Genomic DNA, 25,068 nt, shown 5'->3' with positions numbered 1-25,068 from the left:
GGTTCCTTTAGCTCACCCACTGGCATGTGCCTGTCCCCATCACTTAATCTTTCTGGAAGGTATTAGAGCCAACTTGATTATAAAGCTTATGTTCCGGAGGATTCGGTGATGACTGAAGATTTCAATCCCAGGACCAAAAGCTCCTGTAGGGCAGAGACCCTGCCTTCCCCAGCTCCTCATCCTCATGGCATCTGTCACTGTGCTCTGCATTCCCAGATGTGCAGGGAGACATTTCGTCTCCAGCTAATCCAGGAGCCACCCTCAGCTCCTCCTAAGTATAGGAGTGCAGGTGAGGGTCTGTCCCTTGGCAGCGTTAGAACTCTTTCCCGCTGAGGATTGCAGCTAATCCTTATCATCTGGTCAGGTGGGGCAAGTGTTGCCATCCCCATTTCACAGATGAAGAAACCAATGCTCAGAGTGGCCCAGGGCCATGCCCAACATGGCACAACCAGTACGGGAAAGGGCTGGGATTGGAATCCTTGCATCCTGACATTGAGGCTCTCTGGGTTTTTCCAGAGCCAGAGTTGATGGGAGTCAAGATTTAAAGAGAATTAAGATAACCAGCCCCACAGAAAATGGGCAGTCAGCTGTAAAACCTGTCTGTGAACGTGTGAAAGGACTCAGACTGATTCTGTGTGATTTTTAAGGCCAGAATACTGAGAACCAAATGGAAATGTATATTTAGGTCCAATATAAGGAAGACATTTTAAATAATTAGAGCATTCCAAAAGTAGCACATTCTCCACCTGTGTCTTAGGCAACGACTCCCTCTGCCTTGTGTGCTTAGATTCTCAGATCTTATTTCCTCTGTTGGAATAAGGAGTTCTGGGGAACAGGTTTACCTCTCTTTGAGTTTTGCTTCCTCCAACCTGCGTGTGTACAGTCCGTCCTCAATAGGTATTTGAGGTGGTTGGCGGCATCAGGCAGAGTCTGGGGGATAGCATTGTAAGACGTGACTGAGAACCTGGGTTCCAGATCAGGTGGCAGTAGGTTCAGATCTCAGTTCTGCTGCTTGGAGAGCTGGTTTAGAGTTTCTGAGCCTCATTTTTCTCAACTGTAAAATGGAGTTAGTAATACAAACCATTAAAATTGTTGTAAGGATCAAATGACACCCTGTATGTGACTAGCTGAGTGCAGCTGAGCTCATGGAATGCTAACGATGCAGCTTTTTGATGACGTGTATACTTGAGGGGCTGCACCAGAGGCTGAAGAAATGGGGCAGGTCCCCACAAATGTCCCTCCAATTTGACAGCGTATGATTCTTCTATGAGCATCAGGAGAGCATCTGAGTAGAAACCTGGAAGTAGGTTGACTCAGTGGAGGAAACTGGGCTCAAAATAAACAGAACCCCAATTCAGAGTCCCCAGGTACTTGAAACTGTCCCATGGACTTTTCCTACCTTGCCCTGCCTGCTGCCCCCGCACTTAGGCAAGCCCTCAGGCCTGGGGTTAGGACCTAGTGCTACAGAACCATGGGATCATTATCCCTGGAAAAGATACTAAGAGTCCTCAGACTACCCTGGAAGCCCACCATCAGCCAAGCACAGGGTCCCAAAGTTCTGTTTTGGCTGTCACCTTCCCTAACCACAAGCCCTTCACTGGCCCAAGCCTCTAAACCCGCCAGATGCCATGGCTACCCTGGGAGGGTGACTGTTGCTCCTGCTTGCTGGGCACCCCAGGCTAGGAGAGGCCTTCGGCAGCCTCTGGAGTAGTTCTTGGCCTCCAGCACTGCTGCTCTTCATTGTTTCATAGTTCTTAGAGCTGGAAAGCACTAAGGCGGTCCCCAGAGCCAGTGGGTCTTCAATTCTGGAATCAAGGTCTGGACTGGGCCTAGTAATATTTATATTAATGAAATGATTCCTTCCCCACTGCCTACCATGAGAAGCTGCTTTGGCCCAGCTCCCTTACCCTTGTGTTACACATGGAGAAGCTCAGCCCTAGAAGGGACTTGACTGGACCAAGATGACATACTGGAGCTGGACAAAAGCCTGGTTCTATGGCCCCTCGTACAGGATGTTGTCCACCCAAGCTGCCTGTCAAGGTTCACTCCTTGTGAGGTGGGGGGAGTTGACACAGAAGTCTTTGCTGAGTCTGTCCCTGATACTACCCTCAGAGGTTGTGTCAATTACACGAGCGCCATACACCCTCCTGGAAATGGCCACTGAGAAGAATGAGACTGAATGGTCTTGGACTTGCTGGGGCCTCCCTAAGGTCAATGCGTGGGAGCAAATTGGTGTTTGGGACTAGGTCCATAGAGGGTCATACAAGCACGCATTTGGAAATAGCCATTACACTGGTGGACAGTTTTGGTTTGATTTACAATAACCTCTCTCTTCAACAGCACCCAGCACGGCACCCGGCACACAGGCTAAATGGTGGCATGTGGAATAAATGGATGAGGTTTAATGCTGATTGGACCATCAGCATCTCCAAAGCTACAAGCCTCTCCCCTTGGTGGCTGTGGGTGTGGAGACTCAGCAAAGCCTGAAGAATGAAAACAGTGGGCACTCAGAAAAGAGGACGGCCAGGGAGGACAGCCAAGAGAGGGGTTAAGCTGGCGGCTGTGGATCGGACACTCCCATTCCCATAGCAGGGCCTAACTCCCACCAGGTCTCAGTCCCAGAGGGTCCATGAGCAGAGTGGGTCTCCATGACAGTGTTTGCAATATGGGGATGTGAGCATGTGACTAGTGTGTAACTGAGACTGCATGTGTGTGACTCTTTGTGGCTTGGGTGTGGCTCTGCGCATTGTATGCTGTGTGGCTGTGGGCTGCATGTGACCATGGTGTGGCTGTGTGTGTGTGTGACTATGTGGGTAGAAATGGGCATTGCCTGTGTGATGCTGTGTATGCCTCTCAGGGGCTGGCTCTAGAGCGCTGGGTGTCAGTGTGTGCACATGGCTGTCTGTGCAGCTGTGCGTGCGCCTCTGGGAGGAGACAGCTGTCATGGGTGTACATGCCCGTGTAGGATCTGTGATGTTATTCGAGTGTGCCTTCTAGTCTGGCTGCGTGATGGTGAGTGTTTACGCCTGGTGGGTTACATGCCCTCAGTGTGTCACTGCGTGTCCCTCGGGGACTCAGCGTGTCACTGTGTGTGACTGTGTGTGAGACAGCATGCCCCTCAAACCACCTTCCTTGAGCAGCTTTGATGTGGTTGTTTCTAGGGGCCGTAGGACGCCAGTCACACTCCTGAGGACTTCAAAAGATGGCTGTCCTTTCTGTCAGCTGGGGAAAAACTCATTTCCCCTCACCCTCACCCTATCCTCTGCCTGTCTTAGAGGCCTGTTTGTTTTCCTATTTGTACTGCCTAGGGTGAGTTCATGGCCACAACTGACTCACCACTTTTCCAAGAGACTTGGGGAAGGAAACAGGGGTTGCTTGGCTGGGGCCTCTGCCCATTAGCCCGGGGACTTTCAGAGCAGGGCCGGGGGGGACATCGGGGTCCATTCTGGGCTGTGTGAGCACCTCAAGCCATTCACCCTCCCCAAACCTGCAAGGCCGAGGAGTCTTCTTTCACAGTAATTGTCTAGTGGCCAGTCTCCTACCTCAAATAAGAGGCCTCTCTCCTCATCTAAAAGTTCTCCCTTCCCTTTGCCAAGGTCGATTAAAAAGAAAGTTGGAGCTTTGGAGGGGCCCTTGGCATCTCCCTGGGAATCGGAGTCACCGCAGGTGATCCACGCTTGGTCCAGTTGAAGCAGCAGCCCGTGTGGCTCGCCTCAGCAGCACTGTTTGGGCGCCCCCTATGGGCAGAGGCTGCCCAGGCTGAAGGAGGCGGAGCTAGAGGCCCGCACGGTTTGATGGGAGAGACACCGTCGCTGTCTCCGAGCCGGGGAGTCTTCGCGGGAGTCAGAACCCTCCAACACACAAGCTCTGAGAAGACGGACAAGGAGGATTCAAACTGTCCCTCCCTGGGCCAGGAGGAGAGTCGTGTTCTGAGTCTGAGGTGGAATCAGAGAAGGCTTCTGGAAAGGGCTGAGCGAATTGATGCAGGCTGGGAGGGAGAGGGCGTCCCGGGGACCGGACAGCTGGGAGAACTGGGGTGGAACAAATATAGGAGGTGAGGTGAGCGGGAGGAGGCTGCAGCGGCATAACCCTCATGTGACATGGTGGGGGGCAGGGGAGGGGACTCTGGCTGGGCCCTGTCCATGTGGCAGAGGAACTCTACCTGAACAGAGAATCTGTGGGTGGGAAGTCCCTGCTGGCGTCTACCTGGTGTCCCTCCGGCTGCAGCTAGCATAGAGCACCCGAGTCTCCCAGGAGGGAGCTCAGAGGCTGTCCCTCACCACACTTTTCCCAGCTCTAGCTTGGGGAGCTGAGGCCTTAACCTTACTCCCAGTCAGCTGGCCCAGGCTGCTGACCATCCTGCCCCCACATGCCCCTGCCAGGGTCTTACCAGCCAGTGATGAAAACTTCCCTCCATTCCTGCCCTCCTCAGCTGCTGCTTTGGAAGCTCACTCCACAGAACCTATCCCTCCTCTCTCCTGACCCTGGCCTGAAACTCCTCTACTTCAAAGTTAGAGGTATTTGGGCCACCCTCCTGGAGGAATTGAGAAGCGCTTCAGACTAAGTCAAGGGGCCGGGCTTTAGGGGACTCACTGGGCAAGGTGTTTAGCCTCAGTTTCTCCATCTTCAAAATGGGGCCAATGGCCCCTGCCCTGTTGGGCTCCCAGGGTGGGTGTAGGGAAGGTGCCAGTGAGCTCATGGGTGTGAAGGCCCTGGTGAGCTGTAAATAGTCTGGTGCTCGTGGGAGGGAGGGAGGGAAGGAAGCTGTGTTATTCCAGCTGGGCCTGGCTGCCTGCATGGAGGGCTTGGCCGGGGGGGGGCTGGGGACTGTGAGGGTCTCTTGCCAAGTACTGGAAACCAGGGTATTTAAGCCCAGCACTCCAGTGAGATCTTGGTGTAGGTAAGACTCTGCAGAGGCCGCATCAGGGACGAGTGCCAGGGTGACAGCAGCAGGGACTGTGATATGAGCACTTTGGGCAAACCATTTGGACGGCTTTGGGAAGATGGGCGAGAAATCTGAGGTCACTGGTGACATCACTCTCAACCTCCCTGACACCCCTGCTTCTCAGGGGAGGAGGACAGAGATGCGATCTCTGTCCCTAAGCTCTGGGGACAGGAGGCTGAGAATGTTAGCTAGCAAGAATTCAGGGGATTAGCTGTGGCTTTTTCTGGTTAGGAAGATTCTGGAGCTTCAGCCAGCTTTTCAGGAGGGTCTTGCTGTATCTTTCTCTTGTCTCTCAGAGAGAAGTTTCAGACCCGCCTCTTCCAGAGGCAAACCAGGGCCTTCCCCTAGGTACCCTTGTCCCCTCCAACCCATCTGCCTACTGACTCCCTCTACAGAGTCACCTTAGCCTTCCCCTCCTGAGCCTTTGAACAGGCTACCCTCCCCATTCTGGAATTTCCTCCCCCAGAAAATGCCCTCCTCAGCCTCAGATCGAGTCCTGCCCCTGTCAATTTCTTGCCAGGTGACCCTGGTCAAGTCACCAAACCTCTTTGAACCTCAGTCTTCCCACCTGTAAAATAGGGCTAATACTACCTCCCAGGGTGGTGAGAATAAAGAGGTAACACATAAAGCCCTGAGCCTACTTCCTGTCCCTGGTGAGAAACAGCACCTTCACTTTTCCCAGCATCCTTTGCAGTGCCTCAGTTTGCTTTATACACTGATTTGCCTTATTTATGGCTTTGTAACAAAAGACAGACATAAGCTAAGAGCTTACTATATGGTTAGCACCATAGCATGCTCGGTTGGGGAGAGATTCAGAAAAGGTTCTCTGCCCACCTGGAAACATTTTCTAGCCAGGGTGGGCAGCTGACATCCATATACATGGAGCATCCAACCACTCTGACAGTGCAGCTATCATGAGACCAAATGAAGAGCAGTATTATGCGAGGCAGAGGATGGTCAAGACAGGAGTGGTTTGAGGGACTTTCTGGAGAAGAAGGCCCTGCAGGGTAAGTACAGAAGACAGAGGGCATAGCAGAAAGATGACCATGGTGTAGTCAGTGGGGACACAGGAGTAAAGAGAAAGTGTGGAAAATGTTGGGAGTGAAGACTGAATTAAGAAGATCATGCCAGAAGCTGGAGACCCTTAACAGCCAACTCCTAAGGTACATAGAAGGACTTAGATTGGACATAGTAAGAAACAGGGAGCCAAGGCAGGGGAGCCTGAACAGGGAGGAAGGTTAGAAGGGAAGGGGTGGGCTGCCCATTTTTTAAGCATCAATTGTATTCCAGATTGTGGCTAAGTGCTTATTGTCTGTTTTCCTACTTAATCCCCAAGCAACCTGGTGAGATACACATTGATCCCCCACTTTATAGACAGGGAAACGAAGACTTGACAAGTTAATTAACCTCCTCAAGGTCATAGCAGAGATGGCAATGGCAACCTACTCCAGTACTTTTGCCTGGAAAATCCCACGGCGGAGGAGCCTGGTAGGCTGCAGTCCATGGGATCAGTAAGAGTCGGACACAACTGAGTGACTTCACTTTCACTTTTCATTTTCATGCATTGGAGAAGGAAATGGCAACCCACTCCAGTATTCTTGCCTGAGAATCCCAGGGACAGAGGAGCCTGATGGGCTACCGTCTATGGGGTCGCACAGAGTCGGACACGACTGAAGTGATTTAGCAGCAGCAGCAGCAGCAGCAGCAGCAGCAGCAAGGTCATAGAATTAAGGAGAAATAAAGCAACTAAGCTGGCTAACTACAGAGTCCATGCACTTCCTGGCTAAACCCAGTTTCCCCCAAAGAAGATGGGGGTCAGCACTGGGCAGCGTCCTTCTTCCTCTCCTTGCCCTCACCAAGCCCTTGGTGGAGTTTGTTTTATAGACTGGGACTGTTTGGGGCCAGGGTGGATAGAGTTACCTTGGCAGACTGAGTTTCCATTTGCTTAGGGGATGTAGAGGAGGACATGGGACCACTGGTCTCTGGTCAGCATATATGGAAGAGGAGTCTGGAGGGCCTGGGGTGAGAGGGAGCAGAGGTGACTGGGTGTCTGGGCCTCCTGGCCCAGGAGGAGCAGGAGGTTGTTGACAGAACTGAGGAAGCCACAGCAAGTTGTAGAAAGAACGAGAAGTCCAATTTAGAACACACTGAGCCTGACACATTGGGTCAAGCAGAAAAGCCCCAGCTTTGGAGCCCAGCTTGAGCTCAATGCAGAGGCCTGAGCTTGAGGATTTATAAGCATTCTTTTCTGTCCCCTCCAGACTGGTGATGCCCAGGGAATGGTGACTGTATTACCTCTTTCCTTGGTCTCCCCGCTGGCCCTTAGAGTGGGGTCCGGGAGTCATTTCAGGAAGGGACGAACTGGCAGCTCCGCTTACCTTGGCCCCTTCTCCCCTCCCCCTCCTCCCTCAGCCCTTTGATGCCTGGAAGCCAAAGGACCAACTCCCTCCTCTACCGGGGCCTTGCAACTGACCCCGCCAGCACTCCAGTTAGCTCTGTGTGTCTCCCTCCCCCAGGTCACTCATCTCCTTCGGTAGAAATCTCTTGAGTGCCCACTACACCAGGCCTTGTGCTGGGCCTTAAGGACATAGCCATCCTCAGAAAACTTACATTCTAGTGGGGGAGATAGACAGTAACCAAGATATTAGAAACCATTTTAGCTAGTAATCATGCTGCGAGGAAGAATAAAGCCGAGGTGTGGAGACAGAGGGATGGGGCTGCCAGGAGACACAGGGACACTATTGTAGATGGTGGCCGCCTAGGAAGGCCTCTAGGAAGAGCACTTTTGAGCTCTGAATGACAAAGGTGAAGGGAAAAGCATTCTAGTTGGAAGGAACAGCCAATACAAGGGCTCTGAGGCAAGGTCAGAGGTAAAGCTGAGGCAAGCGTTTCTGTAGAAACAGCAAGAGGGCTGGGAGGCTGGTGTGAAGTGAAGGAGGGGAAAGGGGAAGATGAAGTTCCGAGGTGAGAGGGGCCTGGCTGCGGTGGGGCCTTGTGGAGTTGCCATATTATTTTGAACAAGGTGGAAGGGCCTTGTGGGGCTTGAAGCAGAGGAAGGGCTCTCTGATTGCGTGGATAAAGATCCCTTTGGCTGAGGGGGTGAGTGCTGAGATCAGTCAGGGCTATTTCTCATCCTTCTTCTCTAGGATCTCAATGCCCTGTAGCCCCCAGACACCTCTATGCATCTGCAGACATGTCCCAGGGAACATTCCAGAGGTGCTGCTTTCATGTATCGTCTCATAATGAAAAAAGTCCTAGGAAAGATTTTGGGAGACCCCAGTGGAGTGACTTGGAGGAGGAAATGGCAACCCACTCCAGTATTCTTGCCTGGAGAATCCCATGGACAGAAGAGCCTGGAGGGCTACAGTCCATGGGGTCACAAAAAGTCGACTAACACACACACAAGGGAGTGGCTATCATGAAAGAACTGCCTCATTTGCCCTTTAGGGGGTCCCTTTGTCCCCAGCCAGTGTGGGTATGCCTCAGAGTCAGGGGCTCTGTGAGGAGGGTGGCTCCTGACCAGGGCCCACATTGACACCCAGACAGAAATCTCGTATCTGGAGAAACTGAGCGAAGAGGGAAGGGAGGCAGGCAGGTGTTGCAGCAAGTGATTCAGTGGGTGACCTTTGCCCTCTGCTCTCCCCCAGACCCTGCTGGAGCCCCTGGTTGCCCAACGTGCGAGGCGGGCAGGGGCAGGGGCCTCTTCTGGGTGGGGCCTGTGGCATCTGGCGGCCTCCTGGGGGCTGACCCTGGGAATGGACGCCCAGCAGCCTTGGGAAAGGACTGAGTCAGATCCGGAGAGCAGCGCAGGGCGGCCCAGCTGAGGTCACGGTCTGGTGGCTGGAGGTGGCTTCCTGACCCAAGTCCTCCACCCCCAGCTGATGTTTGTTCTGAGGGCCCTCCAATGTGTGCCAGGCGCCTTCCTGGACTCAGGGTAGCACTCCTGGGATGCAACGCACGCAGAGCCAAGACCAAGCCATTGCTGGACTCCAATCTCTGCCCCTCTGTGGACCCAAACTGACAGAGGCCGACCCTGCCCTCAAGGAGCATTCAGATTCAGGGGAAAGGCACAACCTTGTCCCCAAAGAGCCCCTGGTCTAAGAGAAAACTGAAACCTATTTAAAGAACTCTAAGATGACAGGACTTCCCTGGTGGTCCAGTGGCTAAGACTCTGGAGGAAGGGGACCCAGGTTGATCCCTGGTTGGGGAACTAGATCCCACATGCCACAACTAAGACCCCATGCAGCCAGATAACTAAATAAATATTTTTTTTTAAAAACACAAACATGGGAATCCAAAGGAAACTTCTCCAACTGGATCAAGATGAGTGGAGGATGAATGAGGGTTGGGGAGAGAAGCACTGTGTGCTCAGAGCTTAGGCAGTAGCTGTCCTGACTTGAGGGCGCCCCTGTTCCTACATGGGTCATCTCACTCCTGGCTCCTCCATCCGGAAGCTCATTCCCTGACCCCCTCATTCCCACAGTGCACTGCGTGGGGAGTTGTGCAAGGGTCAGGCGGCAGGGTGGCAGGCTGGCTGGAGAGGGGAGATTGCTGTCTCCCTCCGACTCCCTGAGGCCTTCCCTCCTGCAGCCCGGCCTCTGTGCAGCAAGCACCCTCCTCTGCGGTTGTTGTCAGTTGTCTGGCCTGAGGCTTCCCCTCCCTCCCCCACACCTTCCTGCCCAAGAACAGCGGCCAGAGGCCTAAACAGGAGCAAGCCAGAGGCCTAAGACAGGAGAAAGCCAGAGGCAAGAGCGGGCTGAGGCATGGCTGAGTCCACAAGAGCAAGAAGAGAGTCAAATGTCCCCTGGACAGAGCCTTGTGCTGGGAGGTTTCCTGCCTGAGATGGGCATCAGTAAGCCCCCAGCACATATAGCAGGACTTAGCCCCAGGCTCAGAGACGCTGAAGGTGGACTCTAGATTTAAAACTATGAAAATCAGAGGGTCCTGGAGAGAGATGTGAGTGAGTGGTTTTATAACACTCCCAGCCATCTCCACCTGTAACTGCCTACCTTGGAAGGGAGTGAGCTACCCATCAGAGAGGCATTAAAGCAGATATTACAGAAGTTAATCATCCTCTCATTGAATATTCATTGACTACCTTCTGTAGGTGGCTCAATCCAGGCAGTAAGTGGGGAGGTGGGTGCTGAGTCACATGGGAGTTTAAAGTCCCTTCCAGCCTGGAGAGCCAAGGCCGTGTCAATCTAGGCAGGGTTCTCAGAGGAGGCGGCAAACAACAAAGAAAGGACTTCTAAGCTGGGCTAGGAATGGCCAGGCCTGAGGCCTGGAGCCTGCTGAAGCCTGAGGCAAGCTGCTGCTAGACACCAGTCCCCGCCCCGGGGGTATGCGGGCTTAGGTCCTAGGGGTGCAGAATGGGGAAGGGGAGCCAGACAGCTTCTTAGAAAGTGGTAGGCAGGTGAGCAGGGCTCCCCAGTGATAATTAAGGAACAAAGGTGCCGAGGAGCAGGGAGCCTGAGCGGGCCTCTGGGGCAGGCGGGCTAATGGGAGCCTGGAGGAGAGGTAATAACAAGCGGAGAACTGAGCAGACAGCCCGGCGTCGCTACACCCACAAGCCACCCCCTCGCCCTCCTGCGCCAGAACAATAACTGAGCACCCAGCTGGGGGTGAAAACATATGGATAATACACAGGCAGGCTGTTTTGGGCAGGCGCTGCAATGAGGTGGCTACAAAGGATGTGAATATGTTGGGAGAGAGAGCCTGGGGGAAGCAGATGAGCCTGCGGGTGGCAGGAGAGGTCAGAAAGAGGGTAGGGATGGGGGCAGAGAACTTGGGCAGGGATATGTCGACCTGGGGTGGTGCCTGGGAAGATGCTTAAATGGAGCACTGTCCCCCGCAACCATGTTCTGGTGACTCCTGTCTCCAGATGTTACAGGTGGCCATTGAGGCAAGAGAGCGGGGCTCAGAGACAGGGAGCCTGGGCTCTGGTTCTGCTTTGGAAAGTATTGTAACCCAGAGTAAGGGTTTGAATCTTGGGCCTCCTCGCCTGTTGAAATGGAAGTAATAATATGTACCATGCAGGGTGGTAGAACAGTTCAGAGGGCTGGTGTGCAGGAAAGCCCCTTGCTCGTGGTACCCTCAATACAGGTATCCCCAGACTAGATGGAAATCAGACTTGCACCTGGAGCCACACACCTGGTTAGTCGTCTGTCGGAGCCTGCACACCAGCAAATGAACAGAATTCACTTACAGAGCCTCACGCAACATTTGACCTTCCCCAGTCCTTCCCACTGTACAGACACCTGTGTGTTACATCTGTAACAGCAGAGTCCCTGAACTCCCCTTTTCACAAATTTCCACAGGTTCATGCAGCTCACCAGCTGCACCCCCAGATAGAGGCCTGCAAAGCCACCCCATCCCCAAGCCATGCTGTAGTGTGCATTCCTGCTCACCACAGAGAACCCTGTCAATGGATAGAGTGCTGAACTAGTACAGACACACTGTTGCCCAAGCGTGCACACACACACCTGTGTATACTTCTGCATGTGCCTAAAATTTTGGAAACAGGGCTGAGAGATTGTCTAGGTCAACCCCTGATTCGAGACTAGAGACCATTCAATGCTCTCACAACTGATGGTTGTCTAGTCATTGGGGATTTCTGCATGCACACACATTATATACCTGTGTTCACATGCGCACACATCTGTTAGTGCATTTGGCTAGCGCAATAGTTGTTCTCCTCCCCTCCAAACCCCTCCATATATTCTGGTCCAGCATAGTGCTGTCTGATTCATCTTCCAAGACTCAGCTTTCCCCATATCTCTCTATTGCTCAGACACCCTATGTGGCACCCCATTGCCCTCTAAGATGAAGTCCAAAGTTGCTTCATTCTGTTTCTTGTTCTTTTTGAAAAATATTTTTTGGAAGATTTTTTTGATGTGGACCATTTTTAAAGTCTTTAGTGAATTCATTACAATAGCACTTCTGTTTTATGTTTTGAGTTTTTTGTCCACAAGACGTGTGGGACCTGGAATCAGGGATCAAACCCACACCCTCTGCATTGGAAGGACCACCAGGGAAGTCTTTCTCCCTCTCCTGCTTCGGTGGCTCCCCCAACTTCATGCGACACCAGTAACCTTAGAAGACATCAGTTCTGTCCCCAATCCAGTCCATGAATCCCTTTTAAAAGTTGTTTTCAAGCCTTCATTTGAGGTTCCAGTGATGAAAACTCACTACCTTCTGAGCTAGCCCATTTCCTTTTGTTACAGAAAGCTGTAGTCATTTGAGTTTAATCTAGTGAAAGCAGCCCAGCCTGGTTCAGCTTCTGCTGCCTCCTGGAAGTTTGCTGTAACCTCTTGCTCCATGGTTCTCCCTTGAGCATCCCCTCCCTTCATGTCGGCTATCGTTTTTGTGCCTCCTCTTCTTTGCCACGAGACTCTGAGCCTCTTGGGGACAGAGTGCTTGGAATAACACAAGTGCTCAGTAATTAGGCATCTTTTTGGTGGGAAATGCTCACATGCACACCCATGTTCAGCTGAGCATGTGTGCAGGCCTGTCCCCGTGCATTCTGGGAATGCACAGCACAGTGACTGCAGGTTCTGACACAGGTGGGCTTCAGAGATCATGACAGGAGGCCCCACTGACCTGAGACTCAGATGCTCCAAATTGCCCAGTTCTGTTCCCATTTCCCTTCAGGGGAGTGAGCACAGCTTAAGGAGGGGTCAGAGGTGCCTCAGATACTCTCCTGGAGCCCCCAGACTGTCACAGCACCGATTAATTTTGTGATGCAATTGCAGACACAGTCCCAGTCTCTGACTCCCTCCCTGCATTATTTTTCTGCACAGCACACATCCCCTTCTACAGGCTCTATCACTTGCTTATTTAACTACTTTCTAGCTCACTTTTCTAGAATATGAGCTTCTTAAGCACAGGGATTTGGGACTGTTCTGTTCATTTCTGTATGCATGTGGGTGTGTGTGTGCTTAGTCGCTTTAATCATGTCCGTCTCTTTGCAACCCTGTGGACTGTAGCGCACCAGGCTCCTCTGCCCATGGGATTCTCCAGGCAAGAATATTGGAGTGGGTTGCCATGTCCTCCTCCAAGGGATCTTCCCAACCCAGGGATCGAACTCCTGTCTCTTATGCCTGCCTGTATTTGCAGATGGGTTCTTTACCACTGGTGCCCCCTGTGAAGCCCTCATTTCTGTATCCCCAGCTTAAAATAGCACCTGGCATATGGGGTCATCATCTGTCGAATGAATGATGGTAATAGATTTCTTCTCCATCATCACCCCTGGACAGTGAGCTCCAGGAGGGCAGAGGCCATTCCTGGATCTGTCTGCTCAGTGCCCAGTGCAGTGTGGGGTGCACTAGAGGAGCTCGAGTCCATGCCTGTTGGTCGAATGAACAGGAGTCGTCAGTAGAGTTCTTGTCCATCCACAGCACACCCAGAGCCACCTGCTGGCACAGCCATGGTGGAATGGGCGAGAGGACCAAGCCTAAGAGGAAGAAACCAGTTCCTACTCTGGTGGGTCTGCACACATCCAGCTCCTGACAGCCTCACTGACTGACCAAGCTGCAGTCTTGGGATGCAGACATGCGGGTAGGGGTCATGCAAGCTTCTTAGGAGTTCTAGGAGAAGCAGGAGGAGCCGGTGGCTATGGCTCAAAGGGACTATCAAAGGGCTATGGCTCAATAGGGTGGAAAGTGAAAGTGAAAGTGAAAGTCGCTTGGTCGTGTCCGACTCTTTTCAACCCCATGGACTATACAGTCCATGGAATTCTCTAGGCCAGAGTACTGGAATGGGTAGCTTTTCCCTTCTCCAAGGGATCTTCCCAACCTAGGGATTGAACCCAGGTCTCCCACATTGCAGGCGGATTCTTTACCAGCTGAGCCACAAGGGAGATAGAGGGGAACTGTTTGGCTTTGTGCCCTTTTCACAAACCACAGAGTCAGCCCCTTTGTCATTTTCTAATAGGGCACCTTTGGGCCTCACTCAGTCTTTCTGACCTCAGTTTTTCCATCTGGAAAATAGTAACAGTATTAACTTGTAAGCGAGCCACTAGTATAGAGCAGGCGCTGACATGTCGTCTGTTACTGTGAGGACATTGATGATGATGATGAAAAAACAAGTAGAGGGAAATAAGGAACCCAGCCTCTCACTTCCTAGTCCTGGGAGTTGTCTCAGAATCCTCTTCTGGATGTTGGGTTAAAGGGACCATGATCCCAGGGGGCTGAGCTTTAGGGGAGCTGAAGGCTGGAGGGACTCAGGGACCCAGAGGATAGAGGGCTGGGCCAGCAGAAGGCAAGGTGCAGGGAGACCAGGCTCTCCAGTCCAGGGGAGAAAGGGAAACTGAGGCAGAACTGAACCCATCTAGTTCCCGTGCTGCTCTGCATTATGCACCAGCGGAAGGGGGGCACAGTGGCACAGGGATGGCAGCATCAGGAAGTTCTCCCAAGGGACCTGCTATCAAGCTGTGGACTTGGGATGTAGGTTCCATCGGCTCTGGGCAGAGAATGTCCTTGCCTTGGAGGTCCCAGGGATAGTGAGAGAGCCCACTGGGGAAGGAGTCAGGAGACCCAAACTCCAGCCTAGGCTCTGCCTCTCACTCACTTTGGGGCAAGTCACTCCCCCTCTCTGAGCCGTAGTTTCCTCCTCTGTCAAATGGGAGGATTGACTGGATGGTCTCTGATGCTTCCCTGGTGGACAGGCCATGGTTCTCTAGAGAAAGGGAGGTGAAGCACATCAGTGTGACGCATGGCAGATCGTAGTTGCTCAACAAATTTTGGGGCTCCAACATGTTTGGAGCTGTCCTCTGAGAAGAGAGAAGGCAAGGCTCCCCTCCTACTCCACTTGCCCCCGTCAACTTCTGCGAACAAGAGAGTCCTCCTCTGGGGAGCCAGAGGAACCATCAGTCAGCCTCCTTGGCTGCCCTGCCTCCATCGTACCCCAACTTTGTACCTCCCAGCACCCCACCTCCCTTCTCCCTCGCACACCCCATAGCTACAGGGCAGCTGCCGGGGACTGGGGGGCAGCAGTGGAGCTTCCTGCCAACCTCCTCACAGGCTCTCTGGGTCCTGCTTAGGTAGTTGAGACCTGGGCAAAGACCAGGATCTCAGCTGCTTGTCCCTACAACTTCTATCAATAGTTTCTTCAGGGTCCAAGTCCTGTAGACGTCAGAGGTATCAAAGCCTCTGTGCTCCCAGCACTGAGACAGACTGAGCTCTGGTCTCTCTTCAGTGAGGCCCCTGCCTATGAGAGGGTCCTGATCCATGGGGGAGGCAGCCTACAACCTCACCTCATGGTGGAAGAGCTGCCTTAACAGATGATTTCCAAACAGCGTAGGGCATTTGCAAGTGTGTCCATCTGCCTGTTGGGGATGGCGGAGAGCTCACGCGGGCAGGGATGAGAAGGGGAGGAGAGGTCATCTCAGGCTCAGGGTGGGCACAGTGTGTTCCAGTGATGGGACCGGAAGCACAGGCAGAGGCCAAGCTGCGGAGGCTGTGGTGGACCAGGCCGAGTCCAGCAGGAAATGGGTAGCAATGAAGCTGGCCATCCATCCCTAAAGTGTGCAGGGCCCAGGACTACAGTCCAAATGGAGGCCTACAGATCAAGATACTAAACTGCTAAATAAAATGTTCTTTTTGCCTTTCTTGACAAGTAGGCCTTCATAACAATTAAAATTTAAAATGTGTATAAAGCCATGGATTTTATATGGCTGAATATTAATATGACTAAAACATTCTAATATAACAATTAAAATTAAAAGGCAAAATACCAATTATAGCTAATGAATATCAATACAGTAAATTAGAATTATTAAAGTAAATCTAAATGCTTAATTTAAAATTTTATAAATATAACTATGTATAAAGAGATATTTTTATAAGATATAATGTTTTGTAATTTCAATGTTCAGTGCCCATTGAATTACCAATATAAAGATTCACTATCATATTTCACATATGGTACATCTAGACTTACACTTATGTAAATTGTTCAATAAATTATTTAGTATAATAAAATGTTTCTCACCTGCAATGTGCATCTGTTTTTAATATTATGCTAATTTGTGTGTACTTCTGGAACTCAAAGAGAAGCAGGAACGTGAATGCTTGATACTACCAGGAAATTTTATTACATAAGAATCCATTGCAAAAAAAAAAAAAAAAGAATCCATGGCATTATTCTTGAATTTTTTCTTTAAAATAACATTGCATGTATGCTAGCTGCAAGGAAGGATTTAGCAAGTATATCCATTTACTTTTTATTTCACCTGAGCACTTGCACAGCGTTCATTGATGTCACTCGTAGAGTGACGTTGGGATGGTATACAGACACAGTTGCTTTTTGTTTCACGATCTTAGAGCAATACCATGCTGGTGTGATCAGTGTTAATCACAAGAGCAGATGTTTCAAGTTCTGGGTTGTGCCAAGCAGCACTCAGTACCAGACCCTGCATAATCTAGGCATCCAAGGGTGTTTCAACAAATGCTGCACCAGTGCCGTATTCGTGCTTTGAGGGGCCTGGAGCAGGGGGCCCTCTTGCTGGCTCTAAGGGCAGTACTGGGTTGAAGGGCGTTGAGCAGAGACACGGCATGGTTACATCCTCACATTAGCAAGACCACTATGGAAGTTCTGGGGAATAGATCAGAGGGAAATAAGGAGTCTGGGGGAACTTTTCCGGGGCCCTGTTGAAATAATTTCTGGGTAAGAAAAGATGGAAGCCTGGACAGAGACGTGGGTATGGGTGTTAAATGGTGAAGAAAAGTTAAGAGGGATATTTAGGAAGAAAGCTTTTTTCTCCTTTTTTCCATGGTCTCTAGAATCTTCTCTCCAAGATGGGGTAGGGGGACATACACCTAAAGTAAGAGAAATTCAGAATCAAGGGCGAATGATGACCAAGATGGACCCAGTCCCGAACTGTTTGATGTTCTCCAGCAGATAGCAAGTGATGAACAAGAGGCCTCGGTTGGCCGACCATCCCCATGGGGGCAGTGCCTGTAAGTGTGAAGAGGCGGATCAGAGTTAGACCTCAGGCAGCTCTGCTCAAGATGGGTGCAAGGTGGAGGACAGGCTGGGGCCAGGGAGGAGCATCCCCAGGCAGGGCCTGCTTGGTCTGGGGCCAAGTGCCTGGAGGCATCAGGCTGGACAAGATGACCTCACAGGGAACTCTTCCAACTCCAGGCTCTCTGCCCTGATCCCAAGGGCTAAAACTCCGCCCGCGTCCTCTGCACTCCACCATGTCTACACCTGGCAGCCCTTGCAGATGGTTATCTCCCCTCCCCCCACCCCACGCCTCCGCCCGCCTGTCCGTCTGCCAACAGCCCCACTCCTGGCCTTTCATCTCGAGCCACAGCAGCCAGGTCCGACGCGGCAATCCCCTGCCCCCCAGGGCTGTCCAGCTCCGCAACTTCTCCCAGGCTTGGAGCCCACAGGCGGGAGGCCCGGATCCCCCGGGGCCATAGCCTCCTGCTGCAGACCCTGCGCGGGGTGGCCTGGGGGGCCCACCACTCCTCACCCAGTGAAGAGGAGCACACACCGGAGGCACACCCGCAGTGTCCTTTCCTCCCTGGCAACCCCCCCTCTATTGGTCCTCACCCCAGGACCCCTCCTGCCTCCAGGGCCTTTTTCTTGCCCTGTCCTCTCTGACTTGAAGGCCTGGGCAGCCAGGGGAAGCCCATGAGACTGAAGGAGAAGGCTGGACAATGGAAAGAACAGACGTCAGGGAGGATGGCCGCCATTTTCCTCACCCAATTTTTCTTCTTTTCCTGAGTTTGGCAGAGGCAGGCGCAGTGCTGAGGCAGGGGGCTGGATGAACTGACCAGTGGCAGGTCAGGATGGTCAGCTCCTCAGGTGATAGGTTGCCACTGCAGGCATCAGTCCCCTTCCAGCCCCAGCCCCGTCCCTTCCTAGGGCCTTGGGGGAAAACCTAAGGTGCAGACGACTGGCATAGGTGGGATGGGATAAGTCCTCTGATACTGGTGGGTGGCAGTCACCAGGAGGCTGAGGGAGGCGGGGCGGGAAGCAGAAGATGCTTTGATGGGGACAGGCAGGCTGACCCAATAGGTCCAAATTGACCTCTAGGCCTCACTGTGGACCGAGGTCTGCATGGGACTGAAAAGCCTGGGATACAGCCTCCTCCTCTGGCTGGAGTGAGTTGAGTAAATCTTGGCCATTCCCCTGCCTCCAGCAGAAAAAAACAGAAGCCCCCTTTGGCAAAGGGAGGGCAGAGGCTTGATCCAGAACCTCCCCTCTCCCAGCCTGAAGCACCCTCTGGGCAGCCAGGTGGGCCTGGCCTGAGTTCTGTGGGCCACGGTCATCCAGGAGCCAGGCCAGGAAGTGTGGGTGCCTCCTGCTCAGGCTGGGGGGGCCCTGAGGTCAGACACTGAGTGTTCTAACCTTCCTACTTGCCCCCCCACAGTACTGGGGGCCACCACCCACTGCCGATGACATCCAGGTGACTTTCCTGAAGCCTCGTCACCTGCTGCTTCCTGCTCTCCAGGAGCCAGGCGGGGAGCAGGAGGGGGTGGGGAGCTCTGTCGTCACCCCCGGCTGTTTGCCGGTCAGGTTGAATGGACAGATGAGAGGAAGGCATGCTCCTGGGGGCTGAGAGGTCCTCAGAGTTGCCCAGAAGCAGCATGACTCGAGCAGAGCTTCGAGGGGTGGGCAGGAATTGGAGAGAAGGGCGTTCACTGAGTAGGGGAAAGAGGCAGGCAGGAACCCCTGCTACCACGCTGGCCGCGCAGCATACTGACTGCCAGAGCTCCAGACCCACGGTGTGCTGAGAGGGGCAGGAGGAAAGTGTCTGTGCACAGAGCGGGCAGGATTACCCTCGGAGGAAGTGGGTGAAGGGACATCATTATTTTACTGTTTATTTTCTGACACTGTGGAAACTCACGCAAGAATGCATTCATCTAGTACTTGTGGAATTAAAAATATATATATAATAAATGGTGAGTTCTGAATAAAGTGCTGGCTGTAGTTAATAGAAATGTACCAGTGTTTGATTCTCGCTGGGACGAAGTTACCTGAAGGATACAACCAAAGGAAATTTTTGTGTCCATACAGTATGGGGGAAAGTGTATGGGAACTTTCTGTTTTATCCTTGCAACATTTCTGTACATCTAAAATTATTCTCAAATCAAAAAAGAGAGGTGTTAAAATATGATAAAAAACCAAAAATGCGTCACTCAGACAAAGCACTGCTACGAAGAAACTCCATTTGTCACCTTGCCACGCTGGTGGCTGACACAGGCCTGACTGCGAGGTTTGGGGGCAGATGGATGGGACAGGCCCACTGTGGGAAAGGTCAGTCATTCCACAGAGCTCAGCTGGTGGGGGAGGCTGTGAACGCTTGACCAGGGGCATCAGGAGTTAGTTTGTCTTCATGGGCCAAGGAACTGCTGGATTAATAGCAGTCCAGACAGTTTCTGGGTCATCCAGCATGTGCGATGGGCTATGGTGCCGAAATGCAGGAGCTGTGGGAGTATGAAAGCAAGCTCTTAGAAGGAGGGGACATCTCATGCCTAAAGGTAAGTGGGAGATAGAAAGGGGGCGAGGGGAGGAGAGCCTGCTAGACAGAGAGCCTGCATGTGGCTCCTTCTGGAGGGGAGGGGAGAGGCAGCTCAGGGTCACCGCCAGAATGTGGAATCCGGACTCCTTACTCACTGTGTCCCTGGGCAAGTCACTTGAACTCATGGGGCCTCAGTGTCCTCATCTATAAAATGGAGATTATCATTCTATCTGCCTTGCCTGCCTCCCGGAGGCCTTGGTGTGGCAAGCCTCACATGAGACACTCACTGTGGAAAGGCCTGGCGTGGAGCACAATCACCCTGGGAAAATGAGCACCATGTCCACAGTAATGGCAGGGTGCTGGGCACCCCTTCTCCACCAAAGTCAGTTCTAGCCACACTCCGCCCTGGATGCAGACCTTGGAGGAGCTCCCCACATCCACCCCTCATCAGGATCCTCCCTAAGAGCCAGTGACCTCCCCATGATTGCTGGGGGCAGATGCCAGCCCTCCCCGGGACCCCCAGGAGATAGCCAGAGTCCCCCACGGTGGGTGGGGGCGGGCAGTGGAAGCCCGGGCATGCAGGCTGCCAGTGCTGAGAAGATGCTGAGGTGGAGATGGAGGTATCTGTGAGGGCCCAAGCCCAGGGGGGAAAAAATTCTTGCTGGAGCTGTATAATTAAAATCCTATTAAGCGGCGCCTGGCAGTCTCCCATCAACCCCCACCGAGGCTCCATGCTGAACCCTCACAGCAGCTGCGGCACCCTGCTCTCTGGGCACCGGCTGGGGCTGGCTCTGCTTGGGGAAAGCTGAGGGTCAGGATACTGCTGGCCTTGGGCAGAGCCAGGGTGGGCTGGGATGGGCCCAGGAGAGGGGGAGTGCGGTCAGGGCTCCAGGCCAGGCCTGCCTCTGGGCTGCTGAGTCCCTTCCACCCTTCCCTCTGCCTGGTGAGGACTCAGCGGCCTCTCTCCACCCGCTCAGCCCCTCTGCCTGCGACCAAGGCGCCATCTTCCTGGCTCCACATCCTCCATCCTCCTCTCTCTCCTAGGCTCTCTGCTTTCCTCTGGCAGCTCCTACAGCCCTGTGCTGCTCTCCCTCAGCTCCATCCTCCTCAGCTCAGGGCTCTCGGCCCCTGGCACGCTCCCCTCCTCCTAAGCTTTATCCTGTCTGAGGCAACATCCCTTTTTCCTGCCCTCCTTGGTTCCAGGCTCCTTTTTTCCATGCTATCTGCTGGGATTCCCAATTTATCTGTGAGCCAGCCCTTCAATATTCATTTCATCTACACTCTCCCATCTCCCTGCATCTACATCCTGAGTACATTGGTATTTTATCTCCCCCATTGGATTGATTAATGTCTCTCCCCCATCACTCTGGAGAGCTCCCTGCAAGCAGAACCTGAACCCTGTGAGTTTGATATGCTCAGGGATTGATTGTTCTCCCTTCAGAAGGGCATCCATCCAGAGAGCCATGGTGTCCAGTCAAAGCAACAGAGTCCTGGGCAAGGGATAGGGGCTCAGACCTCAGGGATCCCCACCTATCCCTTCAGAGAGGCCTAGAGGTCCATAAGCAGGGTCAGTGAAATGGGGATGGGGGTGTGGGATAGAGGGCCTGGCTGGGCCTGGCCTCATCCCCTGAATAGTGCATTCAGCACCTCTTCTGACCCACACCCCTAGTTTCAGAGCCTGCTCCTTAGCCTTCTGCCTTGGGCCACCAATGGGAGTGAATGTCTAATCCCCTCAGAGCGGGTGGAAGCCTGAAGTAACCTAATCTCCCAGCCCTCCCCCAGGTGCCAGCCCCAGATGACCTTGGTCAGTGAGAATGGTTTGAGGAGTGGCAGGCTGCCTGAATGCCAGCTGTTGGAGGGGGCCGGCCCAGTGTGCCCTTTCCGTGTTTCCTCGACCCTCTCCTGGATTACAGGGATGGAGAGCTTCTGAGTGGTCCTCTGCCACCACATAGAGCTGACCTCACCAGGCAGCCCCTGAGTCTCCAAGACCTCGAGGGCAGAGAATTTCACTCCCTTCAGAACCCCTCTCGGATCCCAGAGGGATGGCAGGACCAGGGCATGCTGCCTTTTCACCTTTCCAACTGGATTCTGAGTCTTTCACAGGCTGGTCTCTGACTCCTTGTGAGCTCAGCTCCTCTTCCGGTCTGAGAGGAGGTAACACAGGAAGGGGAGAGCCCTCTGCTCAGCCCCCTCCCTCCAAGTCCTACTTCTAAAATTCTCAGCATCAGCCTAGGAGTTCAAGGGTTGAAGTGTGAGCTCTGCCACCAACCGGCTACATGACCTTGGGCAGCCATCACTCCCCCTGCCCCAGCTCCCAGACCCATTTCACCCTCTTGGTGAATCTAGGGATGCAGACATTGACTGACATCTCTCCCTGATGCTGCTTATCACTCTCCCCACCCCAGTCAGGCTCCCTTCCTGCTTCCCCCTTGCCACAAGGTACCCGCCCAGCAATGCTTCTCAGCCCTTTCACTTCAACAAGCATTTATAGGGCACGTACTATGTCACAGGCCCTGTGCCAGCTGATGGGCTTATGGAGACAAGACATGGCCTCTGTCCATTGCACTCCCTCCTTGTTCATGTCATTTAGGAGAAAAATAAAACCAGAAATGGAAGCAAAGGCAGGTCAACAGAAAAACATAGACGCTGTTAGACGCTCCATGCAGATTTATGCAAACAAGCATGCAAATGAACGAAAGAAGGACGGTGGGATCAAATGGGTGTTTGAGCCTAGATTTTGATGTAATGTTCGAACTGGATGGGACACTGGATATGATATGATGAAAGTGGGGCCCAGGGAGGAGAAATGCCTCCACTGAAGGCCTGTGGCACATAGGTTGGCTTTGGGACCAGAGCCAGAGCTCTGTGCACCAGGCCAAATGGAAGAAGCTGGGCCTTCGGGGGGACGTCCCCAAATTCCCCCAGAGTGGGACAGCTAAGAGAGCTGTGGTAGCTCAGGCCACGTGAGACTCAACGTCTGACACATCTATACCTAAGGCAGCCAGTCTCGGAGAAGTTGGTCCTTGCCTTAAAGGTTTTAAATTCTAAGAAGGGAGGTGGGCAGTAGCCCATGGACAATAATACAAGGTGCATCAGCCATGTCCCAGGGAGAGCCTGAGCGTCTGCTGACGAGGGCTGAGGCGGGAGAAGCTGTCCCCAGGGGAGGGGACATGGAGGCCAGAAGCAGGCCCACGCTGGACTCCCTCTTGATTTACCTGCAGCAAGTTAACTCTGTCTCCCGAATTGTCCTTCTACTCAGGTTTGGAGTAGGTGGGACCCTTTATCCCTGTCAAAGCCACTGTTCAGGTCCAAGCCCTTCATTTGGGCTGAGAAGGGCTGTGACCCCCACTAAGCTCACAGAGTCAGGCGCCCTGAGCTCTCTCCTCCCCAGGTCACATCCTCCAGCTCTCACCACCGACAAGGAGTCATCAGGCCGAAAGGAGCCTGAGGAGACATATCACATGCTGGGGAAGCCTGTTAGGGTGACAAGGTAGGGATAGATGGGAGAAGTGGGGAGCCAGGCTCTTCTATTCTGGTTCCTTCTGCTTCCTGACTCTGCCTCTCCCCACAGCTCCCCTGGGAGGCCTCAGCTGAGACCCCCTGCAGTTGTAGGGGTGAAGGCTCAGCCAGGGGCACCCACACACCTGGTCCAAAGCTGCGGTGATGCCACCATGCCTAGTCTTCCTGGATGTGGGATCTTCCCATGATGACAAAGTCCACGGGCTTTTCATTCCGTGGTGAGGACAGTGTGCAGGGGGAAGCCTGCTGAGTGGATAGCAGAGGCAACCCCGCATGCTACCCCAGAGAAGGATCCAGGGTAGCAGACGGCCAAACGCCAGCTCCTGTGTTAGTTAGGCACTTATCTCAGAGGCCCTCATCCACAAAAGTACAAAGTTCCTCCTGAAGTCTGCCCTGCATCACTCTGGCTGCAGTATATCACCCTCCCTGTACATTCATGTCAGCACTAAAAGCTCAGCTAGTGAGCAGATAAGTATTTATCTTCTGCCATAGACCCAGCATACTGTCTGTCCATAGGAGCCGTGGAAGAAACTGACCATAAATCCCAGCACTTGAGAAGGTTACAGCTTCGTGAGCAACACATTTCCCTGCTACAGCCTCCACACTTCTCCACTCCCAGCCTTCACTTTCCCTCAGGAGCCCCAATTCCACTGACTGTATTCTCCAAAGTCTCTGCTGTGCCCTGTGCACTGCGCAGACTCAGCTGGACAAATCGCTCCCCTCTCTGGACCTCTTCTCCCTGTCTATAAACAGAAGGGCCTCGTTCCCTTTTGTTGGGGGGTGTCTCAAAGATCTCACAGCCCACTAGGCCCCAGTTGGCTGAGTCAAACTGGGTCAAGGAGCTGGCTATACTCCCAGACCGCAGAGGGAGCCGCTGCCTGCCCCAGGAGGGCTGAGATGCAGGCTTCTTCCTCACCCCTGAGGGCAGGGCCGTCCTTGCTGACAACATCAGCTTGGTGCCCTCCAAAGTCCTGCCAGCGTCAGCACTCGCCCCCTCCTCACCCCGTCTCATCCCGCCCAGCCCCACCCAGCCAGCTCCACTCAGGGTGACAGTATCATCAGCCTCTTCCCAGAACGGGGGCCTCTGGCAAGCTGATGAGCAGGAGGGCGGGGGTCCCTCTGCTCCCCACGTCCTATTACCTAAAGTGCCACCGCCCTGACTCTATACTAATTGGGGGGCTCATTTGCATTTTGCCTTTGCGAGACTTCAGAGAGGTTTCCTGCCACCCCATTCCAGGGGCTCCACAGAGGTCTATTCAAACCCACAGCTGGCTTCAAGGGAAGGAGAGCAAGGCTGGGGAAAGGCAGGAAGTGGGAGCTAGAATAGGCACTGGACCCCCAGCTTCTCCAGGAAAGGGTCTTGGCAAGGTCCCCAGATCTTGTGCCAGTCCTGACGCAGGGACCAGGGTGGGGATGGAGGGGGTGACGTCCTCCAACTCCCCAGTCTCAGTTTCCTCATCTGTAAACTGGGGCTAATGACACTTAACGAGCGATGGGGGTGGGGGGCATGTAATTAGCTCCTGCTGGCTCTAGACTTTGAAGTGGGGTGGAGGAGGGGGCTGGCTGGGAGGGGTGTAGGCAGGACAGAGTTGGAGGCCTGAATGCTGCATCCTGCAGAGGGGAAAGGTATGAATTCAGGGACTCTCTCCCATCTGAAGGAACGCAGAAAGCTGAGCTCACACACCTAAGGTAGGTCCTGGAGGACATGGGATAGACAAGCAGATCCAAGGCCTGGAGACACAGAGAAGCCCAGTGTGAAACCAAGAATGCCCAAGTCACCCAAGAAAGGTGCCCCATTCCCACCCCTAATAGGTAAGGAGAGGGGCCTTGGGATCTAGACCAGGAGTTCTCACATTGTGCTTTTATTTCATGAGCCGCAGTGGCCCAGCACATACCCAGACACACAAGACGTGTGTCCACAAGGAAAGACAACAGCCCTGGGCACATGGGCTCATGGGAAGCTCACGAGGAAGTGAGAGAGGGTAGGGGTGGTGGGAGGGAAGGAGGTTATGGGGACTGAGCCCAGGGAGGTGAGGACAGGAGGGAGGGAGCCACCACCTCCCACGCCCTTGGCCTTTCCGCTCGCCCCACGACGTCAGGGCTGAGTCACTGGGAGAGGCCGCTGTCCAGCAGG

General features: G+C 53.3%; 1 long non-coding RNA gene across 1 annotated transcript in view; it reads right to left on the bottom strand.

Annotated features, from left to right (window-relative positions):
* Nucleotides 1-18,782: 18,782 nt before the first annotated feature.
* The window catches only part of LOC129649126 (uncharacterized), a 79,129-nt gene continuing 72,843 nt past the window's right edge, over nt 18,783-25,068 (bottom strand). Inside the window, exon 3 of the long non-coding RNA XR_008712987.1 lies at nt 18,783-19,380. This is a non-coding gene — a long non-coding RNA (uncharacterized LOC129649126). The remainder of the gene's footprint in view (nt 19,381-25,068) is intronic.

Source organism: Bubalus kerabau, chromosome 4 (assembly GCF_029407905.1).
Source record: "Bubalus kerabau isolate K-KA32 ecotype Philippines breed swamp buffalo chromosome 4, PCC_UOA_SB_1v2, whole genome shotgun sequence".
In the NCBI taxonomy this organism is placed as follows: Eukaryota; Metazoa; Chordata; class Mammalia; order Artiodactyla; family Bovidae; genus Bubalus; species Bubalus kerabau.
Note: the sequence above shows the minus strand (reverse complement) of the source record. Positions and strands in the feature narration are given on the sequence as shown.